The sequence below is a fragment of the Cervus canadensis genome, chromosome 10 (assembly GCF_019320065.1).
Source record: "Cervus canadensis isolate Bull #8, Minnesota chromosome 10, ASM1932006v1, whole genome shotgun sequence".
NCBI lineage: Eukaryota > Metazoa > Chordata > Mammalia > Artiodactyla > Cervidae > Cervus > Cervus canadensis.
This window is the reverse complement of record NC_057395.1, coordinates 62,252,364-62,278,708: the sequence shown is the minus strand read 5'-3', so window position 1 is coordinate 62,278,708 and position 26,345 is coordinate 62,252,364. Positions and strand designations below refer to the sequence as shown.

The 26,345-nt window shown below is 45.0% G+C and overlaps 1 protein-coding gene and 1 long non-coding RNA gene across 3 annotated transcripts in view; one reads left to right on the top strand and one right to left on the bottom strand.

The window, feature by feature from the left end:
• The window catches only part of RALY (RALY heterogeneous nuclear ribonucleoprotein), an 83,198-nt gene extending 59,127 nt beyond the window's left edge, over nucleotides 1-24,071 (bottom strand). For both annotated transcript variants that reach the window (XM_043479811.1, XM_043479812.1), the window contains exon 1: nucleotides 23,940-24,071. The gene's annotated coding sequence lies outside the window, so the exon portion shown is untranslated. The remainder of the gene's footprint in view (nucleotides 1-23,939) is intronic.
• A 461-nt stretch (nucleotides 24,072-24,532) lies between these two features.
• Nucleotides 24,533-25,510, top strand: LOC122448490. Its single transcript, XR_006271635.1, has 2 exons — nucleotides 24,533-24,607; nucleotides 25,190-25,510. It is a non-coding gene; the product is annotated as an uncharacterized LOC122448490 (long non-coding RNA).
• The last annotated feature ends 835 nt before the right edge of the window (nucleotides 25,511-26,345 follow it).

Sequence of the window (26,345 nt, the reverse complement as noted above, 5' to 3'; positions counted from 1 at the left end):
CTGAATAGGCTTCCAGGCTACGAGACAGTAACTAGAATATGGGGATCTTTGGTGCTAACAGAACCGTGAGATTACTCACAGCATCAACAGAGCCTTCAGGCTAATTCAAGGACTGTCTCCCTCCCTCCCCAATATGTTCCTTGTCTGTCCAGGTAACTAGTCAAGATATGGGTCAAGACCAGGCATTTCACTAACTTGCTTCTAGCCTATGCTGATACATGTGAAGAGAAGAGGAATCCTATTTTCAGAGCTCCTTGTCCCTGACCTCAAACTGTAACCTTAATACCAGCCATCAACTGATCCCAGACACAGATGTAGCCCCAGTTCAGAAGACAGCCTTCTAACAAGTGCAGGTCCCCACAGGCAAGTGGTTTCACCCAGGGACAGGCTGAGGGCATGCAGACCAACCGCAACTGAAGCGAGAACTCAAAGGTATATGGTAAGAATCATCAGGAGCATCACCCCGAATGCAAAGGGACCACTGTGGAGATTCAGGGGTCCTGTAGCCTGCAAGTGAGACTATCCTAGCTTGAGGAAGCTGTGAGGTCAAAGACTAAGGGCTGATAGGGAAAAACAAAACAAATACACAAAAGAATTTTTCTCCTAAGCCCAGAACAGAACATTCCATCTGGGTAAGTAAGCTTGTCACAGGCATGGGGTACTTAGCATATCTGCCATTCCAGGATTACAGCTGTCAAGTTTTAATTAGGGTAATTAGAGTTAAAAATGTAATTTCATTTCAGGGGTATTCTGAACAGATTCCATTAATTTCTTTTTTAAAAAGAACACAGGAAGGAGGGGCAGGCATGCAGAGGATTCTGGCATCAGAGAAGTAAAGCCCTGTGCCTGGGTGGACAAGCTTTCAAACCATTGCCAAGAACCCCCAGCATCTCTGCAGGTTTGGCCCAGAGGGCAGAGGCTGCTGCTCTTCAGCTTTCTTCCCTAGTTTCCTCTCAGAAACTGTTTCAGTCAGTCTGCTAAGAAACCCACCCATCTTCTCCCCACCTGCTCCTGTGTTACTACCACTGAGTGGCTACTATGACAGTCCTAAGTCTAGCAAGGGGCAGAGCTGTCAATCTGACTGGTTATGTTACATGTTCGGCACTACTCTAATGCCCGCCCCCCGCCCTTATCAACTGCTCCTGGACTCATCTTTGTGGTTTCCTTTGTGCTAGTTCCCTGGTCTGGAGTGTTCTCCTTGTGCCCCTACTCTTACTCTTCCTTCAGAGCCAGATTAAAGTTATCTCCTCCAGAAAATAACCTACCTTCATGCCTCTGTGATTCCAGAGTACCTTGGATATGCCTCTATTAAGGCACACAAAGAATACTGTGGTTTCTCTGACTCTGATGTTAGACTGCGAGGTCTTTCAGGGCAGGGACTGGGTCTTGATCTAGGAATCCTGAGCACTAGCACAAGCCCTGACACACAGAAGATACTCAACAAATACTTACTGGATGACCAACTCCTGGGGGAATTTGGTCTGAGCACATTAGCAGCTGAGCACTAAGCCCCTGGGTTCTATGCACAGGAACATCTGGTCCTGAGTCCCTTCTCCCTCTGTGCACAGGGCCAGTACAGAAGCCTGACGCAGCCCTCCCACTGACCCCAAATGATGACTGATCTCTCCCATTAGAGCCTACTCACTCCTTAGGGATCTTGGAAAGGCAATGAGAAAGCCAAAGCAAGCAGAGCATCTCCCCTTATCCTCCTCAACCACTGGTTTTAAGGAATTTCCTCCAGTGTTTGAAGGGTTCTGGTTTCCCTGGTGGCTCAGTGGTAAAGAACCTACCTGCCAAGAAGGAGACTTGGGTTTGATCCCTGGGTCGGAAGACTCCCAGGAGGAGGAGATGGCTACCCACTCCACTATTCTTCCTTGGGATATCCCATGGACAGAGGAGGCCTGGCAGGCTACAGTCCATGGCACTGTGAAAGAGTCGCACACAACTTTGTGACTAAACAACAACAATGGAAGGGTTCCAGGGAGAAGGTCTCCGCTCCAGTTCAGTCTACAGAAGGGTAAGGGACACCCCTGGTTTTAAAAAAAAAAAAAAACAAAAAAAGTCCAGCAGCTTGGTTTAGGAAAAAAACTCCATCAACTTGGAATCAGTGTTATAGATGCTCAAAAATATTGTAATGCAGTACAACAGAGAACATGCTATGTGACACAGGGCAGCCAAGTCACTTCACTTCTCTGAGCTCCAGTTTCCTTTTCAACCTACCCCGGTAAGTTGTTAGGGGAAATGAACATACAAAGAGGCTTTATCAACATTAACACTAAATGATTTTTCCATCTGAGGAAGGGGCCTGTATTACGTACCTAGCACTATATTACATGAGTTTATAAAGGTGAGGAAAATATATCAAAGGGGGATACACATTAACCACTTCCCCATTTGCTCAGGACAGCCCTGCCTGCTGGTCCCTAGGGAAAAGGGCTACACCAGCAGGACCTTTGTGTCGACAAGCATAACCAGATCTATTTCACAGTAATCAGATTCTCCCCAGCTAGGAGCATTCCTCCAGCTTCCTTCCAGGCTCTGCAGGCCTGGCTGCAGGCCCGTATCGATCCACTTCTAATTAGGAGCTGTGTCAGAGCTTCTGACAGAAGGTCAGGACCTAGGCTGCCTCTGCTGGCCTCTGGCCAAAGCCCAAAATGCCCTACCCAGGGTGGACAGAGAATGGACACTTTTGTGGTAGAAAAGTATCCCAGATTGAACTTATCATAAACCAGCAGGAAATTTTACAGCTGAAAAGATCCTCTATGAGCATGAGCTTTGTTATATTACAGTTGAGAAGGCAAATGTCCAGAAAAGATAACTTGTCCAAGGTGGTACAGAAAGGTAATGCAGATCTTCATACTTCCAGTTCTTCCTCTCTATCAGTGTTTCCCAGCCTGGCTGAACAACAGGACGACTCTGGGGACTTGTTAAAAATACAGCTCTCCCAGCCCCACCCTAGAAAGTCTGATTTGGAACATCTACAGTGGCTCTGGCTCTTCTGCCAGTATATAATCACCTTCCAATAGAAATGAACCCTGATATCACAGGATCCAGTTTGGATCTAGACTGAAATACACCTTGGCACATAACAGTGTCATTCAGAAGCGATCCGCTATTGTTTGATCCAGCCCTCCCCCACCTGCCATAGTAACAGTTACTCTAGAGGCCTTAGTCAAAGCATCTGTCATAAATGGTTCTGACTTCCTAATGGTCTGCTAGCGTGGCTGTCAACAAAGACATTTCCTTTCAAAACTAGCCTGAAACTAACATGTCTCTTATGAAAATTAGAAATAGTTACTGAGGGAGATTTAAGGAATAGTGAGAAATGGTGTGGTATTGAGCGTGTGGCACTGGGGCATAGGCAGATGTCAGTGTCTGTACGCAGGGGAGTATTTGTGTGGATCATAAGGGAGAGGGCAGAGTGGTGTCTGTAAGACAGGTTTACAGATACTTGCACGGCACACACAATTCTGGGTATCTAGGTAGAAAACAGTGGGACAAGGGTATGGGAGGACAAGTGTGTGGGTACAAGGCAGGAGGAGGAAGTAAGATGACCTCAAGGTATAAGGGAAGGTTAAGTATGGATATGTACAGAAGAGAAGAAATATGTGCACCTTTGTAACTCAACTGTGTGTTTATGTGTTGCAAAGCACATAAACCTATAGGGATAGAAGGGAGTGTGTGTGTGTCTGTGTGACCCAGACACCTGTATGCATGAAAAAACAGATCCATGAGCATTTCTGACTCATCTAGCCCGAGCTTTGCCTGAAGGCTCATTCCACTTAAGGGCAGGCCTGTCTGCAGAAATCCTCATTAAAACTGACATTTTGACAACTACTAAAAAAAATAAAATGATAACACCACCCCCAGCATCGTGGGAGGTTAAAAAAAAAAATCAATGCCAATAAAACATAAGAGACAGATGAGACACAATTATGCCATGATTACTTCTCAGCTTCACAAGAGGAGGTGTTATTTGGAGTTAAACATTGTGTAGTTGATTCAGGTCTCAACCCAAAGGCCTGGATTTCCTGGGTTGCCTGGGGAAGAGGGCAAGAAAGAAGAAAGTAGGTAGAAAAAGGTAGAGTTGAAAAATCAAAAGATTGGACAATTGGGAAGATGAAAGGGAAAGGACTGACAAGAAACCAAAAATAAAAGACAAGGGCACCTCGAGAGAGGGAGAAGGGAAGGAAAGGAGAATAGAAAGAAAAAAAAGGTAGAAGAGGACAGGAGAAGAGAGTTTCCTTTTTAGGCTAGCCTGGAATTTTGGGCATGGGTAAATCAGTAGGTAGGGCCTGACTTCTGCACTTCCTTCTTCATTGCTTTTCCTCTAACCATTTCCTCCATCTGGAATGTTCTTCCCACCATCCTTGCCAACTGATCTTCTAAATCTTCAATAGTCAAGTGCTACCAGCTTCTAAGATTTCTCTCAGAAGTTCTCTCTCAAGAACTCCCATAAACTGCTAGAGCACTTTGTCATATTGCACCTATAGCATTTAACGTTCAAACTTATACCACAGGAATCTGTGCAAGCATATTTCTGTCATTCATTCTGCAAGTACTATCTGTGCCAGGCCTGCTTCAGAGACACAAAGGAAACAGAAATAAACAGCACACTATCCCTTGGCCCACAAGGTCTCAATTTCATGAATGAGAGCAGATTCAGGGGTGACACAGCACCAAAGGACAACTACGGAAGTACAAGCAAAGTACAGAAAAGATCAAAATTAACTCTGCTTATGGAGTGACCAGGGAAAGCTTCACTGAGGAGGTAGCATTTGAACTGGTATGAAAAAATGAGTAGGAATTTGTCAGGCAAAGAGGACAAGGAGCTGAAGAGTTTCCACTCAGAGGGAACAGTCAAAACAAAGTCATTCTACTGAACAGGAGCACAGGGAAACAGTGGGTGTCAAAACACTGTGCTGCTGACAGAAGGCGGCAGCGTGAAGCGGCACCAGACTATATGAGCCTTGTAGCCAAGTCCATAGTTGAAATTTAATCCTTTCCAACCTGGAGTGGAGGTGGAGAAGAGGGGGGTATTTTAAATACATATAATCTCCCTTATTTAGTTGCCCTACTTTAGAGCAAGTCCTCCCAAAACTCCTAAAAAACAAGTCCAATCCCTGGCTCTGCCTACTGCAGTGGCATCACAAGAACTTCCCATGGAGAAGGGCCAACAGTGGGAGAAAAAGAAAAGGGGTGCAGAAGGGAGGTAGTAGGGTGTGCAGGAGGTGGTAAGGCTCAAGGAGGAAAGAGCTGGAAGGGAAGAAAAAGAGGAGGAAAAGAAGGGGCAGCGAAGGCACAGATCTATCTTGGCACTGAGGCTCTTTGTTGCTGAGTTGTCCTCTATATCTTTCCAGGTAGAAAAAATAAGGTCAACATGATGCTAGTGACAGAAATAGACCCTCCGCACCACGATGAGGCTGAGCATATTACTAACCGCCACCTCAACCCCTCCTTTGCTTAGGACAGCACTGTACTAAGGGGTGTTCACCCAGCTCTACCAGCGATCCCAAATTATGCCAGAAACCCCAAGCCCATGCCCTCAGAGCATGAGGCAGGAAGCACCAAACAAAGGTCTGCAGTTTGAAGCAGGGGCCTTGCTGCTTAGGATCCTAGCAGAGAGCTGTGTTACATTCTCTGGATTTTAGTCTCAGCAGAAAAACAAGGGGTGTAAAGTGATGTTCTCCAAGGGCTAAGATATTACAGAAGCTGTTACCCACAGAGGATGATGTTTAATGTGGGAATTTTCCCAACCTAACTTGATAGTCTTAACTTCATTCTTTCTACTCCAAGCTATGACCAGTTTGAAGCCAAGAAGCCAGACTCAGAATGGCAGCCATCCTTGACAGTATCATCCATTTAACCCTGTCCAAAGAGTAAACTCTGGGAGTTGGTGATGGACAGGGAGGCCTGGCATACTGCAGTCCATGGGGTCACAAAGAGTCTGACAGGACTGAGCAACTGAACTGAACTTAAAGACTTGCTCCTGCCCAGACCTGTTTATCTCGTAGGTCACAAAAAGATGCTTAGGCCCAAGAATTTGTTTTGTCTGACCCAAACAAGTTAAAAAAACAAAACAAAAAACCACAGTTAACTGCCAACATTTAAAATCAGATCTCTTTTTTTTCTAATTAGATTTCTAGCTTCTCTTAAAAATACCAAAGATCTAGCAACACTAGACCCTCTATGGTGAAGGTCAAAGGGCCTATTATAACCCTGTAATTTAGTTAATGCCTTTTCACTTAATCTAAAAATTTTATGCTAACTTATCATCCATTTAGGGCTTACCTGGTGGCTCAGTGGTAAAGAATCCACTTGCCAATGCAGGAGACACGGGTTCAATCCCTGGTGAAGGAAGATCCCCTGGTGAAGGAAATGGCAACCCACTCCAGTATTCTTGCCTGGAAATCCCACAAACAGAGGAGCCTGGCTGACTACAGTCCACGGGGTTGCAAAAGTGTTGGGCACTATTTAGTGACTAAACAACAACAATCATCCATTTCATAACATGACAACATAAGCATAAACTTTTAAACTACAAGTAATAACATTTAAACTAACCCAACTACAAAAAAATATTTGAGCGTACTGAAATTATCCTGTGATTTCATGCATCCCAGTCTGAAAACTCCAACACAGTACATCCATTCACTTAAAAAGTACTTAGGTCCTGTGATAAGTACTGGAAAAACATTAACTATAAAGATAGGTGTGGATCCTCCCTTCGTGGAGCTCATGGTGCAGCCATATAGAACAGGAGGCACGAAGAAAGAAGCACGCTGAGGATCTCAAGTATATTCCACAACCGAGGGACCCCTTAAGGCGAGTTAACTTCTCTAGACCTGTTTCCTTGTCTATATAACGGGGAAGATTTAATTAGGCAGTTGCTGCTCAAAGTTCTCTCCAGCTCCAAATTCTACTAGTATCATAAAAACTTAGCCCAATACCCTTTTCAAGTTCCTAACACTTACTAGCTTCCTCCCTTTATCTGGGAAATCATGATCAGTTGTCATGGAAATTACCATAGTGCTCCACATACTGGATGATGATGTTATAGTAATTACAAGAAACCAAAGGGAACAGGCAGCAAGAACAGTCACTTACTCAGAAAGTCACCTGCTTTCAACACATAGGAGCTGCTCTCACTGAAGCTAGCGGCTGAGGGGGGCGGGGAGGTGGAGACCAGGAACTACCTCATAAGTGAAACAGCGTTGCTTTGTATTTAGAATTTGTGGTTTCTTCCATGAGACAGCAAATTTCATCTCAGCTTGGAGTTGTTAGATGCAAAAAAAGCCAATATTACAAGGACAAGGTTCACTGAGCCTTGATTAGTTCACCATCCTTGTGAAATCCTAAGAGAACCCAGGAGACAGACTTTCTAGGCATCAGGGGGATCAAAAGTTACTGGCAAAATGAAGATAATCCACCTAGTCCCATGGACCAAGACTGTAACTGGGTGAAGTTCCTCCAAAAAAGGAAATGGCAACCCACTCCAGTACTCTTGCCTGGAAAATCCCATGGACGGAGGAGCCTGGGAGGCTGCAGTCCATGGGGTCGCAAAGAGTCAGACAAGACTGAGCAACTTCACTTTCATCCAGTGCTGAGTTGGCCCAGAGGGACCAAGCAGGTAGCAAAAGTAAGTACAGCTGACCAAGTGTTTCAAAGAAAAAAGTGCTAGCCTGGTGATATATGGCAACTGGCACTGGGCTTGGATAGCAAAGAAACAACAGGAAATGGTGTGGGCTCTGACAAACTTGAGAATAAATATTCTCTACCTAAGAGAGTCAGCCAATAAGGAGCAGAATGTGGAATGAGGGAGGGAGAAATGAAGAACACGATTCTGTAAACTCAAGCATTCTGCCAAAACGGTATGCAACCAATTATGATATAAGGAGCCCCTGGTGGAAGGCTCAGGGAGTGAAGCCTTGAAGAATAGCTGAGGACCTTTTACCACTCCTGAGAACAGGAAAAAGCTCATGGTCAGCATCTGGGTCCAGCCCCTGCTACTTTCTCCAAAGTCCTACTCCCTCTTCAGGAGAAACCAGTCACATGCCAGGGCCTCTGGTCTCATACACAATATCTCCACTGAAAGCCCTAATACCCCCAGGCTGGGTTCCAACTCAAAGTAAATATACTACAGGCTAGACACAATCTAAGATGCTGCCAGTCTGCAAACTCTGATCCAAAAGGTAAGATCCTCTGAAAAGATCTAGAACAGAAAGGACTTAGGAGTCCTCTGTTTTTCCAAGGCGCTATCCAGGGTCCTAGATCACTTGGATCCTGAGTTTACAATTCACGACTTCAGAGCCTTCTCCTCTGGCTTGGGCTTCCCTGGTGGCTCAGACAGTAAAGAATCCGCTTGCAATGCAGGAGACCAGAGATCAATCCCTGGGTTGCAAAGATCCCCTGGAGAAGGAATGGCTACCCCCTCCAAGTATTCTTGCCTGGAGAATTCCATGGACAGAGGAGCCGGGCGGGCTACAGTCCACGGGGTCCCAAAGAGTTGAACATGACTGAGCAACTAACACTCCTCTGGCTTGCTCTACTGTCAAAGTATTTTCTTTAAAGACTTTAAAAATATATTCAGTTCAGTTCAGTTCAGTTGCTCAGTCGTGTCCGACTCTTCTGCAACCCCATGGACTGCAGAACACCGGGCCTCCCCGTCCACTGTCAACTGCCAGAGTTTACTCAAACTCATGTCCACTGAGTCAATGATGCCATTCAACCATCTCATCCTCTGTTGTCCCCTTCTCCTCCTGCCCTCAATCTTTCTCAGCATCAGGGTATTTTCAAATGAGTCGGTTCTTCACATCAGGTGGCCAAAGTATTGCAGCTTCAGCTTCAACTTCGGTCCTTCCAATGAATATTCAGGACTGATTTCCTTTAGGATTGACTGGTTGGATCTCCCTGCAATCCAAGGGACTCTCGAGAGTAGTCTTCAACACCACAATTCAAAAGCATCAATTCTTTGGCACTCAATTTTCTTTATAGTCAAACTCTCACATCCATACATGACCATAAAAACCATAGCCTTGCCTAGACAGACTTTTGTTGGCAAAGTAATGTCTCTGCTTTTTAATATGCTGTCTAGGTTGGTCATAACTTTCCTTCTAAGGAGCAAGCGTCTTTTCATTTCACAGCTGCAGTCACCATCTGCAGTGATTTTGGAGCCCCCCAAAAATAAAGTCTGATGCTATTTACAATGTTTCCCCATCTATTTGCCATGAAATGATGGGACCAGATGCCATGATCTTAGTTTTCCTGAATGTTGAGTTTTAAGCCAACTTTTTCACTCTCCTCTTTCACTTTCATCAAGAAGCTCTTTAGCTCTTCTTTGCTTTCTGCCATAAGGGTGGTGTCATCTACATATCTGAGGTTATTGGTATTTCTCCTGGAAATCTTAATTCCAGCTTGTGCTTCCTCCATCCCAGCATTTCTCATGATGTACTCTGCATATAAGTTAAATAAACAGGGTGACAATATACAGCCTTGACATACTCCTTTTCCTATTTGGAACCAGTCTGTTGTTCCATGTCCAGTTCTAACTGTTGCTTCCTGACCTGCATACAGATTTTTCAAGAGGCAGGTAAGGTGGTCTGGGATTCCCATCTCTTGAAGAATTTTCCACAGTTTGTGGTGATCCACACAGTCAAAGGCTTTGGCATAGTCAATAAAGCAGAAATAGATGTTTTTTCTGGAACTCTCCTGCTTTTTCAATGATCCAGCAGGTGTTGGCAATTTGATCTCTGGTTCCTCTGCCTTTTCTAAATCCAGCTTGAACATCTGGAAGTTCACGGTTCATGTACTGTTGAAGCCTGCTTGGAGAACTTTGAGCCTTACTTTACTAGCGTGTGAGATGAGTGCAACTGTGCAGCAGTCTGAGGATTCTTTGCCACTGTCTTTCGGATTGGAATGAAAACTGACCTTTTCCAATCCTGTGGCCACTGCTGAGTTTTCCAAAGTTCCTGGTATATTGAGTGACGCACTTTCACAGCATCATCTTTTTGGATTTGAAACAGCTCAACTGGAATTCTATCACCTCCACTAGCTTTGTTCATAATGATGCTTCCTAAAGCCCACTTGATTTTGCATTCCAGGATGTCTGGCTTTAGGTTGGTGATCACACCATCATGATTATCTGGGTGGGGAAGATCTTTTTTGTATAGTTCTTCTGTGTATTCTTGCCACCTCTTCTTAATATCTTCTGCTTCTGTTAGGTCCATACCATTACTGTCATTTACTGTGCCCATCTTTGCATGAAATGTTCTCTTGCTATCTCTAATTTTCTTGAAGAGATCTCTAGACTTTCCCATTCTATTTTTTTCCTCTATTTCTTTGCATTGATCACTGAGGAAGGCTTTCTTATCTCTCCTTGCTATTCTTTGGAACTCTGCATTCAAATAAGTATATCTTTCCTTTTCTCCTTTGTCTTTCACGTCTCTTCTAATCACAGCTATTTATAAGGCCTCCTCAGACAACCATTTTGCCTTTTTGCATTTATTTTCCTTGGGGATGGTCTTGATCCCTGCCTTCTTTACAAGGTAACGAACCTCTGCCCATAGTTCTTCAGGCACTCTATCAGATCTAATCCCTGGAATCTATTTGTCACTCCACTGTATAATCATAAGGGATTTGATTTAGGTCATACCTGAATGGTCTAGTGGTTTTCCCTACTTTCTTCAATTTAAGTCTGAATTTGGCAATTAGTAGTTCATGGTCTGTGCCACAGTCAGCTCCCAGTCTTGTTTTTGCTGACTATATAGAACTTCTCCATCTCAGGCTGCAAAGAATATAATCAATCTGATTTCGGTATTGACCATCTGGTGATGTCCATGTGTACAGTCTTCCCTTGTGTTGTTGGAAGAGGGTGTTTGCTGTGACCAGTGCGTTCTCTTGGCAGAACTCTACTAGCCCTTGCCCTGCTTCATTCCGTACTCCAAGGCCAAATTTGCCTGGGTAACTACTATATTCAAGGCACTCCAGTGATACAAATGCCCTAAACTATACTTCTCCTGAAATCTGAAATTTACTACCTATGCTAGCTGTACATCAACCTGGACTCCTGTTCCCGTCTGCCACCAGAATTACTACAGACCCAAAACACTGCTCTGCTTGACTTCACTCCTATATAAGACATTCATTTAAAAGCGTGGTTAGCCAACGAGATAAAAGTTTAGCAATGAGATGAAAGTATCTCAAGAGGATACCTTTAAGACTCATCTCTCTGGACTCCACAACTAAAATTTCCTTTTCTTTGCAAAATAGCACTATTGCCCCATTACAGTCAGGTGTCCTTGGAAGTAAACAGTACAATCCTAAATGTATGCTCTCCTCTGAATCAAGACGGCATTCCCCAAGCTTCACTCCATCATTATTCTATCATCTCCAGATTCTATTTCCATAAAAGTAATAACACCTTTGCCAAACAGAAAAGAAAAAAGACTAACTGCCCTTGAAATAGTAACTCAATCCAAGGAGGGAAGGTTTATTGCTAGAAAAACTTTGTTTCTTATTTATCAGATCCCTCAAGCTGGATTTATGAGCAGGAGAACACAACAAAAATGGTTTTTAGGAAAAAGCACCTGGCAGCAAAGACAAACGTGGCTTAGAAGAGGGCAAGACAGGATGCAGGGAGGTTAATTAGGAATCCTGCTGCTGCTGCTATGTCGCTTCAGTCGTGTCCGGCTCTATGCGACCCCATAGACGGCAGCCCACCAGGCTCCCCTGTCCCTGGGATTCTCCAGGCAAGAACACTGGGGTGGGTTGCCATTTCCTTCTCCAATGCATGAAAGTGAAAAGTGAAAGTGAAGTCCCTCAGTCGTGTCTGACTCTTAGCGACCCTGTGGACTGCAGCCCACAAGGCTCCTTGGTCCATGGGATTTTCCAGGCAAGAGTACTGGAGTGGGTGCCATTGCCTTCTCCCCCAATTAGGAATCCTAAGGGGGGAATTAATGATCCTATAGCCCCACAATGGCCAAAACTGGCTCTATGTCTGAAACAGGTTATGGTGCTCAGTCCCTGGCTGACTATGTGCTCCTTGAAAACAAGGTTATTCATATGAATATCACTCACAGCATCCAGTATCATGCCGTCAAATGGCGGGCACTAAAATGGTCATAGGAACATAGAAAGCTACTCCTGTAAGGGCCCTCAGTGCACAAAAAGAAACTAAGGCTCAAAGACCTGAAAATGATTTGCTCAAGGACACAGAATGGGTGAACGGTGAAAGGAAAGAGCAGAGGTTGTGAAAACAAGATGGTCTGTTCAAATCCAAGGTTGTTGTAAGGCCTTGGGCAAATTACCCAACCTTTCTCAGTCTATTTTTGTAGAGCTGCTATGGGGATTCTAAGAGATACTGCCCTCTAGATACAACCACAAATTTACAGGAAATACAGAGGATAGAGATATATTAAACACACCACAGATAATGCAATGAGCAAAATTTCTACAGGAAAAACAATCCAGCTCCTTCAACAAATAAAGGGGGGAGGGTTTCCCAGGTGGCTCAGTGGTAGAGAATACACCTGCCAATGCGGGAGATGTGAGTTTGATCCCTGATTGGAGGAAGATCCCACATGCTGCAGGGCAACCAAGTCCATGCATCACAACTATTGAGCCTGTGCCCTAGAGTCCTGCAACAAGAGAAGCCACCACAATGAGAAGCCCGTGTGCTGCAACTGGAAAGTAGCCCCCACTCTTTGCAACTAGAGAAAAGCCTGCGCAATAACAAACACCAGCACAGCCAAAAATATATAAATAAAATGTCAAAAAAATAATAATAAAGGGGGGAAAGTGAACTTATAAGTATCTGGAGTGGTGATGGCTGCACAATAATATGAACATACAGAATGCCACTGCACTGTATGGCTAAACTGGTAACTTTTATATTGTATATATTTTTTACCACAATAAAAAAAAGTTCAAAAAATTCTTAAAAAGGAATACATTGTGAAATACTTAAGGACAAAATATGATCATAGCTAAATTTCAAAGCACAGGATAAGGAAAAGTAGATAAAGGCATAAATGAAATAATACTGACCATGAATAAATAACTCCCAAAGCTGAATGATGGGTACAACATGCTTCATTAACCTACTCTGTCTACTTTGCATATGTTTGAAATTTTCGATATTAAAAATAAAGAAGATTTGCTTAGGTTTAAATCCTGGCAACTCCATTTAGTAGCACTGTGGCTGTGGGCTTATTTCTTAACCTACTGGTGTCTCAGTTTCTTACCTATATGATGAGGAACAATAGCACCTACTTCTAGGGTTGAGATAAGGATGATTTTTTATATTTAGACATATCTAAAATTTATATACAATATACGAAAATCTTATATGTAAATATCTTATATATGTGAATTCTCTAAGATTATATATAAATTTATATTATCTAGGTTACACACACACAAATGGCCCAGCACATAGTAACCTTCAGTAAGTATCAGCTCTATTAGTATGAACACAAGGAACTAATATAGTCTCAATACAATGGGCACCCAAATCATGGCAGCTGTTGTTAATATAAACGGCCGTTAGGTCTAGAACCCAGGCAAGATTTTTAATCAAGTATTTGACACGTCTCCTTGAAAGACCAGGTCAATGACCCACTGGCAACTCTAACATCCCTGGTGTCTCCTGACAAATACCCGAGGACCTAATACAGGATCAGGAGCTGACTAATGTTTAACTTGCTTCTTTGGAAGCAGGCAAGCCACTTTGTTTCCCAAAACCAGGTAATTTATGGTACATTTCCTAATATTTGCTGACAGAACAAAGAAGAAAGGCTCTAAGACATGATCAATGTTCACACCAGCTTTCAAAGTGATTTGGTAAAACTATAAAAAATAAACACCCAAATAGGGTGCACCATGCAGATAAGAGCTGACAAAGAAATGGTAATTTTTCCCTGAGCAAATATACAAGTAATAGATGAGTGCTGAGACTAAGCTCTTTAGGTCTTCACACTCTCCTTCCCACCACCCTCCATTTTAAGAGAAGACAAACTCTCTTTCAACATACTTCAAGTATGTTTGCTGGATTGCTTCCTTGAAATGATAAAATTACAGACAAAGAGCTCATTCTAATCCTTCTATCAATTTAAATACAAATTGGCTTAGGAATATTATTACCTTTTCCACCTGCTCTAGGAGACTATGTGAGGGTATCACGCACTCCAATTATGGGACATGTCCTCCCCACTCTGATCAAAAGCAGGAATATGGATGCCACTTGATCTATTAGTAATCACACATCTCAAGTTTCTGCTCAAGTTGCTCCCATTGCACACAGTGTCCTCTCTCTATCTCCAGAGCCTAAATCACCTGTGACCATACTTTCTAGAAACAAAGGGGAAGAGAAGAGAAGCACTGCATGAGAAAAGGTATCTGGGTGCTGCTTCTGGGTAATCTGGGAGATTTGGCCCAAACACAGAAGCACTGGTATTTCATATTATAAGCACAACCAGAAGGAATATTAGAAATTAAGATGGTCCTGGACAATACATGGTCACTATCTTTATCCTACAAGACCCAGTGTAAATGCTCGCTTCTCCAAAAATGTTCCCTAGGCAGAACAATCCCTCCCTCCTCTGAACTTCCCTATCACTTTACCCCTTTATAGTACTGTTAAAGAGTTTATACCGTGTTTCTTACAACTCTCTTGTGTAACTACACACCAAACAGAATAACAAAAAATGAAAAAGACAGATAATGCTAAGTGTTGACAAGGACATGGAGCAACAGGAATTCTCTCATGCACAACTGATGAGTGTGATCTGATATGCCTCTGAAAACTGTTTGTCAATACCGCTAAAGCTGAACCCTATGGACTTGAGTTATGTGGTTGGAGACCACTCACTGTTGTCCCTTGACAGTTCTGCCCACAGTCCTTTGCTCCATCACTGCCTCTGTCTAAAATGCTTCCAGCATTCTTTCTCCTAACCCAAGGCTGATCCAGACCACTCTTCCTGGTCACTCCAGCCCAAAGAGATCTCTTCTATAGCAAACTCTGCTATTTACCTATTTCCTCTGACAAACAACTTGGATTCTTCATGTATTAACTGTATCATCTGGTTTTATAATGTACTTTTAGTAACATCTAACCTGCTCCTCACAATACATTGTGAGGAAAGCAAGATATAGATTATTAACCCTATTTTATAGATGCTTCTGAATTGTGGTGCTAGAAAAGACTCTTGGGAGTCCCTGGGACAGCAAGGAGATCAAAGCAGTTAATCCTAAAAGAAATGAACACTAAATATTCATCAACTGAATACTTTGGCCACCTGATGCAAAGAGCTGACTCATTGGAAAAGACCTTGATACTGGGAAAGACTGAGGGCAGGAAGAGAAGGGGCAACAGAGAATGAGATGGCTGGATGGCATCACTGACTCAGTGGACATGAGTTTGAGCAAACTCCAGGAGATAGTGAAGGACAGGGAAGCCTGGCATGAAACAGTCTATGGGGTCAAAAAGCCGGACATGACTTAGCGACTGAACAATAATAGATGAGAAAACGAAGTTTCACACAGGAGAAAATTACTTTTTCCAGTTTTTCTGACCAAATTAGTTCCAGGAAACAAAAGATCCTAGTCTTCTAAACCAAACTGTCTTATCAGCTACAACTTCATGATTACCTTATCTCCCCAGAGACCACAGGTTCCCTGAAGACAAGAGACTGTTTTACACATTTACATCCCTCACAGCACCAAGGGAGGCACTCAGCGAGCTCCATACAGTTTGACCGATTGATTTCAATACTGTCCCCAAACTATGAGACTGAACACAGGCATATTTCCTCTTCCTCCAGACCTCATGGACAAAGCTAAATTGTTGGAAGAAATCGTGAACAAAACACGGCATCCCAAATAACATTTCTTTTTTGAGGGAAGGGACAAAGAAGAGCCCTTCAAGACAGGGTAAGCTCAACGTCTCCTCCATTTCTTAGGGCTCCATGCTGCTAAGTGTTCAAAGGTGGCTGGCAGAGGCAGTAGCAATGGGTTTCAAAAACCACAGAGTAGTCATAATTAACAAGTCAAACATCGATCAAATGGGAATTCCCTGACAGTCCGGTGGTGAGGACTCCACACTGTCACTGCTGAAGGCCTGGGTTCAATACCTGGTTAGGGAACTAAGATCCCACAAGCTGCACAACACAGCCAAAATCAAAATAAAAAACAACTAATGCCAGAAACCACACCTCAATTCTACTTGCAAGCAAAACAGAGAGCTATCTTAAGACTGCATATAAAACTTAAAATAATTAAATCTGAAACTTCATTTTCTTCATCCTTAAATAAGCAGCTAGACATCATCAACTCTGGAAATCAGTCAAAGAACTGATGTGAGAAGAATAGGGCAAGCACTAAGCAGATGTATGCACCCCCAAGCCTGAAGGACAACGTTGCCTCTTACCCTAAGGTTCTTGACTTTACACACTGGCTGACAGACACCTCGGCAACAGAGGAGAAAATCTAGATAACAAGCAGAAGAAAGGAAAAGAGGGAGGGGAGGTAAAAAACAAATTGAAACACTGAAAGTGAGATATTTAAATAGGCCTCATGGCCTAATGCTACACCCACCAATGCTGCTATTTTCAGTTTGAACCCTCAACCAAAATATCCAGGCCAAGGCAGTAGAGGTAAGTATAAGCTAGGACCTGTTGTATTTATCTGAATGTAATTTGAAGGCAGCAATCATGTCTTGTTTGGTTTGTATGTTCTCCATAGGGAGAACTCATAGTTAGTACTCCAAATTCCTGGAACAAATAGTTGGACTTCGGGATGGAAAGCAGCTGACATAACCTTGCTACAGCAGCTAGGTACTTAACCTACTTATCATGGTAACTCTACCCAAGACCCTAATTTTAGTAAAGTTAATTTTAATTGGTGTGAAAATCAATTTAGGATGAGTCTTTAAGATATGAAGAAAAGAGGGGTGGGAAAAAAAAAAAAAGATATGAAGAAAAGTTATTCTTGTGTTCAACTGATTCAGGCACATCATTATTATATTGAGAGCACTGTTTCTCAGTGCCAGCTTACTGCTATTTGGAAGAACAAAGTCTCAAAGACCTTTTAACATGGTCTGTGTAAGCAGAGAACAGTTGATTTCTCAGTGCAGCATGATCATACCTTCCAGAAAGGAAACCCAGACGCAGAGCAATAACCCAGACCTAGAGAAATAATGAGTTATGGACACGAATCTTTTCAATCTACTACTGCATTTGCTTTCACTAGCATGAAGAATTACAAAGGAAAACTAGACAAACAGATCAACAGACACCAGGCAAACACTACCTTTAACTAGGCTTAGTGAAATCCTTCATAAAACAAACAAACAGCAGATAGCTAAATATCAGCTAAATGCCTCTAGAACGAAAACCTGGCCAACAACACTAAATCTGACCTTCTAAATGAGACTACTTACTTGGAATAAAGCAATGATTCTTACCTTGACAAATAAACAGAACTATTCAGTCTCTACAGATGGCATTTTAAGGGCCAGGTAACCTCAGCAGACGTTATCTCATAAAGCCAAAGCTCTAAGGAAATGCAAATTTCTGGTCCAGTGTTTTTCCAGTCCTCGTGGTGTTTGGGAATCTTACGGTGTTTTTTTCAATTTTTCTTTTATTCTATGATTTTAAACAGCTTGCTACATTTTTGAATATAACTTTTTAGTTGTGGGATCCAAGTTTGCCCCATGGAACAAAAGCTCCAAGTTTACAGTGGAACTCAGTAGATAATTTAGTAAATTCATCTCACAAGCAATTTTTCAGCAATTTGTCCACTCTAAAAAGCAATACCCATTTGTTTATATACTGAAAGGTGTCTATGAACCCAGAATTTAACCCTGTGAGATACTCTCAATACTCTCACAAAGCCCGTCCTCCTTTCAGAGATAAATTCTCAACCCACATATTGAAGCTGAAACTCCAATACTCTGGCCACCTGATGCAAAGAGCTGACTCATTTGAAAAGACCCTGATGCTGGGAAAGATTGAGGGCAGGAGAAGGGGACGACAGAGGATGAGATGGTTGGATGGCATCACCGACTCAATGGACATGGGTTTAGGTAGACTCCAGGAGTTGGTGATGGACAGGGAAGCCTGGCGTGCTGCGGTTCATGGGGTCGCAAAGAGTCGGACATGACTGAGTGACTGAACTGAATTCCCATAAAACCAGACATTCAGACTGTTGAGAGGTAAAAGCATGACCCAATATTATCCAGTCCAACCCTAGTGTTTTACAGACAGGAAGACTGAGATCAAGGGAGTATTAGGTAATTACAATTAACATGAGTTTGGCCAGTATCAAAAGCCCACTGAATGCTGTCCCTGCTCCCCCAGTGGAACAGCACTGGGCATGGTGGGAGGATACTCAGATTTGCACTTCAGTCAGTGGAAAACTCCAAATACATGTGTCTGAGCCTAAGAAAATCTGAATATTCAACCACAAACTCCAGACCCCTACCCCAACATAGAGAGCAGGAGACAGCAGACAGTCTGCATGGCTTCTTGGAGATGCAGACTAGAACCTTGAGATAATATATCCAATCCTTCCTCCCCTCCTCCTAAGAGGCACAGCACATTTATTCACATGGAGGCCATTATGAAGTGACAGAAAGACTGAGGAAATGGAAGGGCTGCAGAAACAGAAGAAATAACTAACAATACTTGAGCAGATGCCTGTCTTCAGGTTATTCAATAGTTAACTCCCCACTAGAAGAACAGTCAAATCCTTTTTGTTACCAGGCCTCACCCTTCAGCCCTCTATTTTATGAAGCAATAAGGAAAGGGGCTTGGCCAATCCCATGCACTGAATGAGTAGCCAAGGACTAGACCAAACATCCTCAGGCCCACGACTAGACTCTCAATGTACCCCACTGCCCCTTTCTTTCTCGTCCTGAGAGTCTGTGAGCTATATCCCACCATGAGTCTGAAACTTTCCTTACAGTACCAAGGAGGCAGTTGTAGGACAGCAGGCTAACATTACTGCTGCCATTTTCCTCCCTCCAGTTGTACATTTTATATATAAAGCTAAAACTGAATTAAAACTAGGTTTAAAAAAAAAAAAAAACTAGGTTTTCAGGCACTCGTGAAAATCCTATCTCCACCTCTATACCCCTACCACTGCCTAAGGAAAAAAGGGGAGGGAAGGGAAGAGAGGGAAGAGAAAGGAAGAAAGAAAACACCTCTCCAAAAGATACAGTGGCTTAAAATTCAACATTCAAAAAAAAAAGATCATGGCATCCAGTCCCATCACATCATGGCAAATATATGGAGAAACAATGGAAACAGTGAGAGACTTTATTTTCTTGGGCTCCAAAATCACTGCAGATGGTGATTGCAGCCATGAAATTAAAAGACGCTTGCTCCTTGGAAGAAAAGCTACGACCAACCTAGACAGCATATTAAAAAGCAGACACATTTCTTTGCCAACAAAGGTCCATCTAGTCAAAGCTATGGTTTTTCCAGTAGTCATGTACGGATGTGAGAGCTGGACCATAAAGAAAGCTGAGCACCAAAGAACTGATGCTTTTGAACTGTGGTGTTGGAGAAGACTCTTGAGAGTCCCGTGGATTACAAGGAGATCAAACCAGTCAATCCTAAAGGAAATCAGTCCTAAATACTCATTCGAAGGACTGATGCTAAAGCTCCAATACTTTGGCCACCTGATTCAAAGAACTGACTCATTAGAAAAGACCCTGATGCTTGGAAAGACTGAAGGCAGGAGTAGGGGATGACAGAGGATGAGATGGTTGGATGGCATCACCCGACTCGATGGACGTGACTCTGAGCAAGCTCTGGGAGTTGATGGCCAGGGGAGCCTTGCATGCTGCAGTCCACAGGGTTGCAAAGAATCAAGACACAACTGAGTGCACTGAACTGAAAACAGTCTTACCTGTCTTCTCCTCAGCTCCCCAGATTTCTCCTCCTGGCTTAGTCTTTTCTCTGAAGTCTAGGCTTAAACAATTTCTCCGATGAACTCCCACCCTTACCATCCATGGATGGGTTAGTTTCCTTCATCCATGCTCTGACGGTGCTTGTTTCTGTCACAACACTTCTCACACTGCCTGTTTCTTTGCCTGTCTTCCCCGAGACACCCAAATTCCCAAGCTTAGTGCTGTGTGTGGCAGATGCTTAATAACTGTTCTATAAATGGAAAACTTTCCAGTAACGAGGTTCCCGATGAAACACAATCTCAACAGGTAGCCTATTCAAATGTTAGCCAGGTGGCCAGCTGGTCTATGACTTTAAGTCCGTCAACTAGAAGATTCTCTCCAATAAACAATTCAGAACTTTCTGACTTTATTATCATACTCAGGGGTTTGGGCTTTAATATGTAAGCAATATTGGGCCATCAGATTTTTAAGGCAAGTGCAACATGATCAAATCTGTTTTTGTTGCCCTATTACACATCTTTGGAACACCTCCCAACCCAACCCTCTGTTGGCTTCAAATCAAAATTCCACCTACACTTCACAAACATAAACACCACATGCTACCACCACACCCCCCAAAGCGCACAAAGACACAGAAGCAGTCAAACCAAAGGGAATTTTGAAAGACTAAATGCAGCATTTAATTCCATCTTAACCACCTGCAAGCAACAAGGATCCATAAATACCCTCTAGAAACCCAAAACCTAATTCCTCTTGTGTGCCTTTATGGAAAGAAGAGGGCAGGGAGAGGGAGCATTTCATAAAGGTAATCCATTTAACCATCCTGAGTAGTTCTGATCTGAGCTGCTGCCTAGCACTGCTATTCTTGATCACTGCAGCCCCATTCGCCAAAACCCAGGATGACCAGAAAGGAAGACGAAAACAAGGTGAGGCTGGGAAGTCCCCTGGGTTCTATTTCAACAGCAGGAGGTCCCTTTGGAAGATACAGAAGGGGCAAGCAGAAATCTGCAAAAAAAAGGCTTCAGTGATAAGGAACTTTAATCTGCAGAGTTGGGGAAAGGGGGTAAGGAAGCTTAACCAAAGGGGCACAAGCAGGCCTGGGTTCTTGTCGGAGAACTGCATGCCACACCCTACTGCAGATGATGCCTAATCACCATTTTGCATTTACAGAGCACTCTGGGCTTAAGGGAGGCTCTAAGAGTGCCTGCTTTGCCAGTCACAAAAGGACAAATATTGCACGATTCCACTTATATGAAGTACTGAGAGTAGTCAAATTCACAGAGACAGACAATAGAATGATAGTTGCTAGGAGGGAAAAAGGAATGGGAAGTAAGTGTTTATATGTAGCTTCAGTTGAAGAAGATGAAAAAGTTCTAGACACAGATGGTGATAGTTGCACAACAATGTAAATATATTTAATGCCATAGAACTGTACGTTTTAAAATGGTTAAAATGGTAAAATTTTATCTTATGTGTACCTTTACCAAAAAAAAGCATACCAGCTTTAAAATTATATTGTCTGCAGTTATCAATTACATGACCCTGAGCAAGTCATATAAACTCTCTAACTCTTGTTTCTTCTGCAAAACAGGTTTAATAATAGTAGCTAATTCACACAGTAACTCTTTGAGAGCTAAATGAGATACTTCACACAAAGTCCTTAATCTAGTGACTGGTACATGGAAAGTACTTAATAAATGTTAGCCTACTGCCACAATGCACTTCTCACAGCCATTTCTCATAGGCCCCACACAACCCTGTGAGAGTTTACAGAGAAAGAAACTGAGGCTCAGAGAATCACAATGAGTGGCCAAGTTCACTGTGCCAGAACAAATCAAATCCTTTGTCCATAAGAGATGTCCTGTCCTCTCCACTTGTTAATTTGGTGACCTAAGGCAAGTGCCCTAAACCTTGCTGTTTCAATTCTCAACTAGAGCTGTAAAAAAGGAAATATAAACCAAATGCCACAAGCTACCTCACAGAACTAGATGAGAAATGAAATCAGATGATGGTTACAAAAGAGAACTATAAAACATAAACAAAGTACTATGCAACGAAAGTGGTAATTTATGAGAGTGCCTGCTTTGCCAGTCACTAAAGGACAAATATTGCATGATTTGTTTTGCAGCGCACAAAACCTGGCCTCCTTTTAATGCTGGGACTAAACAACTTCCTGGTGATTTCATTTCACTCGGGATTCCGGGTCTTAAGGCCTGAATAAGTAATTTAGTGTTCTTTCAAAAGGTGGCAAACTATGGTAGAAACAAAAATATTACTGGGAAAAAATATATATATATATGTTACTGGACTGGGAGTCAGAAGACTGAAATCCTAGTTCTGATTCTGTCACTAAGCAGTCTGTGAATTTAGACAACTTACTTACCCCTTCCGAGGTTCAGTTAACCGGAAAGAGGGAAAAGGCAGGAAAAAAAGTTAAGACTAGAGAGGACCCCTTGGCAGCCCTATTTACCACTACTCTTAAATCCACGATCTTGCAAAAGGGATCCTCCAGACTCCAGAGAACTACAGCAAATATCAGGAGACTCGAGACCTGGCCTAGGAACACCCCTGCCTGATCTTTAGACACCAGGCATCAAACACACTGGAAAACTAGAACACTTGCCAAGTTAATTTTAGTCCACTTTTACCCCTCTGGGCCTTATCTGAAAATAAGAGAAATAAATCTCTAGTTGAAAGCAGCAGAGTCTAAGCAATTGACTTGAGCCACTTTCTGCTCCCCCTCCCTTTAAACACTATAGAATGGGCAAGATTTGGAGGAACATGCCATAAACAAAAGATGGACCTCACTGCTTTAAATGACCTACGCCTTCCTTGAGCCAAAACCCCAGGGAACTTTAGTGTGCTGGAAATCTGGAGTCCTCTGTATCCATCCACTTCTAAGGGGCAATATTAGCAAGAAATCTGTAAGAACTTCCTTTCCCTCCGACCTCGCACAGATCCAGGATGGAATTCCATCCATACTGGACACTGACCCGTGAACGAGGGAGGACGGAGACAGGTCTCTCATCTAATGATGTGACTCCAAATCCGTTCTGCACTGAGAGATTACACAAGCTCACACTAAGAAATAAATAACAGACACCAGCACTACGGCTTTACACTTCGGTGGCTACACACTGTGATTTGGAACATATTCTTTAACCTCTCGGAGCCTTGATTTCTGTTTGTAAATGGGGTAACCTCAGAAGGCCGTCTTGAGCATTCTATGAAACAGCTGCCGAAGTTCCTGCGTCAAGTCCGTTAAATGTTACCTGTTGGTATTAAACACTTCTCTTACACATCAGTTTCCTCCCTGAATCCACAAAATACCCTGCAAGGCGACTTTCTTTCTCCCGGTTCACTGAAAGGCAAACTGAGGCTCGGCCGGGAAAAGGCTGCGTGAACTGCGGCGCGCGGCCCCAGCTTGAGGGCCTGCTGTTGTTCCTCTAAGAAGCCCAAGGTGTGCCACGAGCCCAGGACCGGGAGAGGCGGGGACCGAGGAGGCACTAAGGTCCTTAGGGAGCCAAGCGGGTCCAGTTTTGCGCGCCTCGGGGACCCCGCAGACCCAGCCCGGGAGGGAGAGTCGGAAAATGCCCCAGGTCTGGGCCGGAGCCGGGGCCGGGCCCGCCCGAGGCCTCCCCGGCGCGGCCTCCACTCCCCCCTCCTCCCCTCGGCGGGCGGGGCGGGGCGCGAGCACAAAAGACTCCAACTTCCGAGCTGGCGCGGGCCCACCCCGCCAACTCCTGGCCCAGGCCCGGCCCGCGGAGAGGAGGCGGGCAGGGAACGCCAGGGCGGCCGGGAGCGGGAGCGGGCGGGCCCGGCCGGCGACCCAAGGCGGCGGGGCCGAGTGGAGGGGAAGGTGCGGGGGAAGGGGGCTGGGAGTTACTCCGGCTGCCGGGACTCCCAGAAGGGCCGAAAAAAGAGTTCCTAAAAATAGGCAGCGGTCCGCGCGAAGAGGTGGGTGACCGAAAAGGAACCAGGAGCACCCACTCCCCGCACCTTGAAGGAGACGCCCGCGGCCCCCACTCACCCGCGCTGAGAGATCTGGAGGAAGCCGCGCGGCGCGGAAGGAGGCGGTGCCGCCGCACTCGGGGGCGGAAGGGCGGGAGCGAGGGAGGGAGGAAGAAGGCGGCCCCGGCCGCAGCGTGAGGAGCTGAGCACACGCGCGGGAGTCGCCCCCGTCGGCCCCTCGGTTTCTCTCGGCTCAGCCCTCCCTGCGTCCGCGCTGCTCGCGCACCTCGCCGCACTGACAGCGGTGCGAGCCCAGCAGCCGCGAGTCCTTCCCTTGGCCCGGACCACTGAGGCGCGCGGCGGTGGGGGTGCCCGGAGCGGCTTCTCTCAGCTCGGCCCCGCCCGCCGTTACCGCCTTGGTCCTGCCACCCCTTGCCCCCGCCTAGGTCTCCAGAGAAGAGCCTGGCAACTCTCGCGCGGCGTCCGCAGCCCCGCCCTAACAGCCTGGCTCCCGAGACCTAGCTGCTCTTCCTACCCCCTCAACCTAGCTTTGGAAAGGTCCAGAGCTTCGGCGGGGAGAAGAGAAAGGAGGGGTCGGGGCGGGGCCTAACGGGGAGGAAGGCCTGAGGTGGGAGCCTGAGGAGGCGGGGCTAGGGCGGGAGGAGACAGACGCTCTCTTACACCAGTACGGAGCGTAAGGCGGGGCGGGGCCGAGAGGGTGCCAAGGCCGAGAGGCGCGCAAGACAAGTATGGAAGGCAGCGGCGGTCTCGCAAACCCGGGAAAGCCGAGCATGAAAAAGAGGGGGAGTGGGCGGGGCGGCGCGGGGCGGGGCCTACCCAGAGGAGGGGTCAAGAGTGGAGGGAGGCCCGAGCGAGCTTGGGGGAGTAGGGGCCTTTAGAGGAGGGTGTTGGAGGCGGGGGCTGAAGAAAAGCCTAAAAGGGAGGAGAGATTGAAGCGGGACAGAAGGAGGCGGGCCCGGAAGCCGAACCGGGAGGAGGGAACCCGAAGGTAGCCACTAGAGGAGGAGCCGGAAGGAGGGCGATGGGGGTGGGGCGGGAGGAGGAAAGTAGGGCTGGAGGCGGGCGGAGCCTGGAGAGGGGGCCCAAACAAGTTGTTGGTGGGCGGTGCCGGGAGGATGCGGAAGAGACGAAGTAGGAAGGAACGCCAGGTCCTTTCACTTTCAAGGGAGCCTGGTGCGCGGACAGGGCCAGGGTCCACGCTGTTGGTTGGGACTGGGCGGAGACGCCGCCGTGAGGGGCGGGAGGAGGTGCCACTTACACCTGAAAAAAAATGTTAAATTCGAGTAACTTAATCTTTCCGGGGTGCAGGAAATGTTATAACTGGATCTCGATCTGGATGCTTGTCCTGCCTCCTGAATATTTCTCCTATCGAAAACTCACCTAAATCAGTAGTGCAACCTCCGCGGAGCAGCCGGTGCATTCCCAAAGCACGCGAAGACCGCAAGCCCTTCAGCTGTAGACTTCCCTGAAGGCTGGAAAGATAAGATTCTCCATGCATCGTCCGACTTGTGATTCTGTGATTGTATTTTTCACATCCCAGTGGGAGACTTTATTTTGGGGGGCTCCAAAATCACTGCAGATGGTGACTGCAGCCATGAAATTAAAATACACTTGCTCTTTGAAAGAAAAGCTATGACCAACCTAGACAGCATATTAAGAGGGACGTTACCAACAAAGGTCTGTCTAGTCAAAGCTATGGTTTTTCCAGTAGTCATGTATGGATGTGAGAGTTGGACTATAAAGAAAGCTGAGCTCCAAAGAATTGATGCTTTTGAACTGTGGTGTTGGAAAAGACCCTCGAGACTCTGTTGGACTGCAAGGAGATCTAACCAGTCCATCCTAAAGGAAATCAGTTCTGAATATTCATTGGAAGGACTGATGCTGAAACTCCAATACTTTGGCCACCTGATGCGAAGAACCGACTCATTGGAAAAGACCCTGATGCTGGGAAAGATTGAAGGCAGGAGGAGAAGGGGACGACAGAGGATAAGATGGTTGGATGGCATCACCGATGGGATGGATATGAGTATGAGTAGGCTCTGGTAATTGGTGATTGACAGGGAAGCCTGGCATGCTGCAGTCCATGGGGTTGCAAAGAGTTGGACACGACTGAGGGACTGAACTGATTTTTCACATCACTTCTCCCAGAAACCACCTAAGAGACTGGATTCCTGAGCACAGAGCCGAGTTTGAAATGAACCCCTCCTGATTCTGCCAGACCAGCAGTTAAAGCTATACTTGTGTTGTTTAATTACCCCCATTTCTTGCTTCAAAAGGAAGAGAAATCAAATTTGAAAGATGATGACAACTGAGCCCAAGGCCAAGAGTGTTCTTCCTCCACCCCTTCTAACTGCTGGTTTCTTCTTATGCCTCAGGTCTCTGCTTAAATATCACCTCCTGGGAGTTCCCTGTTGGTCCAGTGGCTAAGACTCTGTGCTCTCAATGCAAGGGGCCTGAGTTTGAT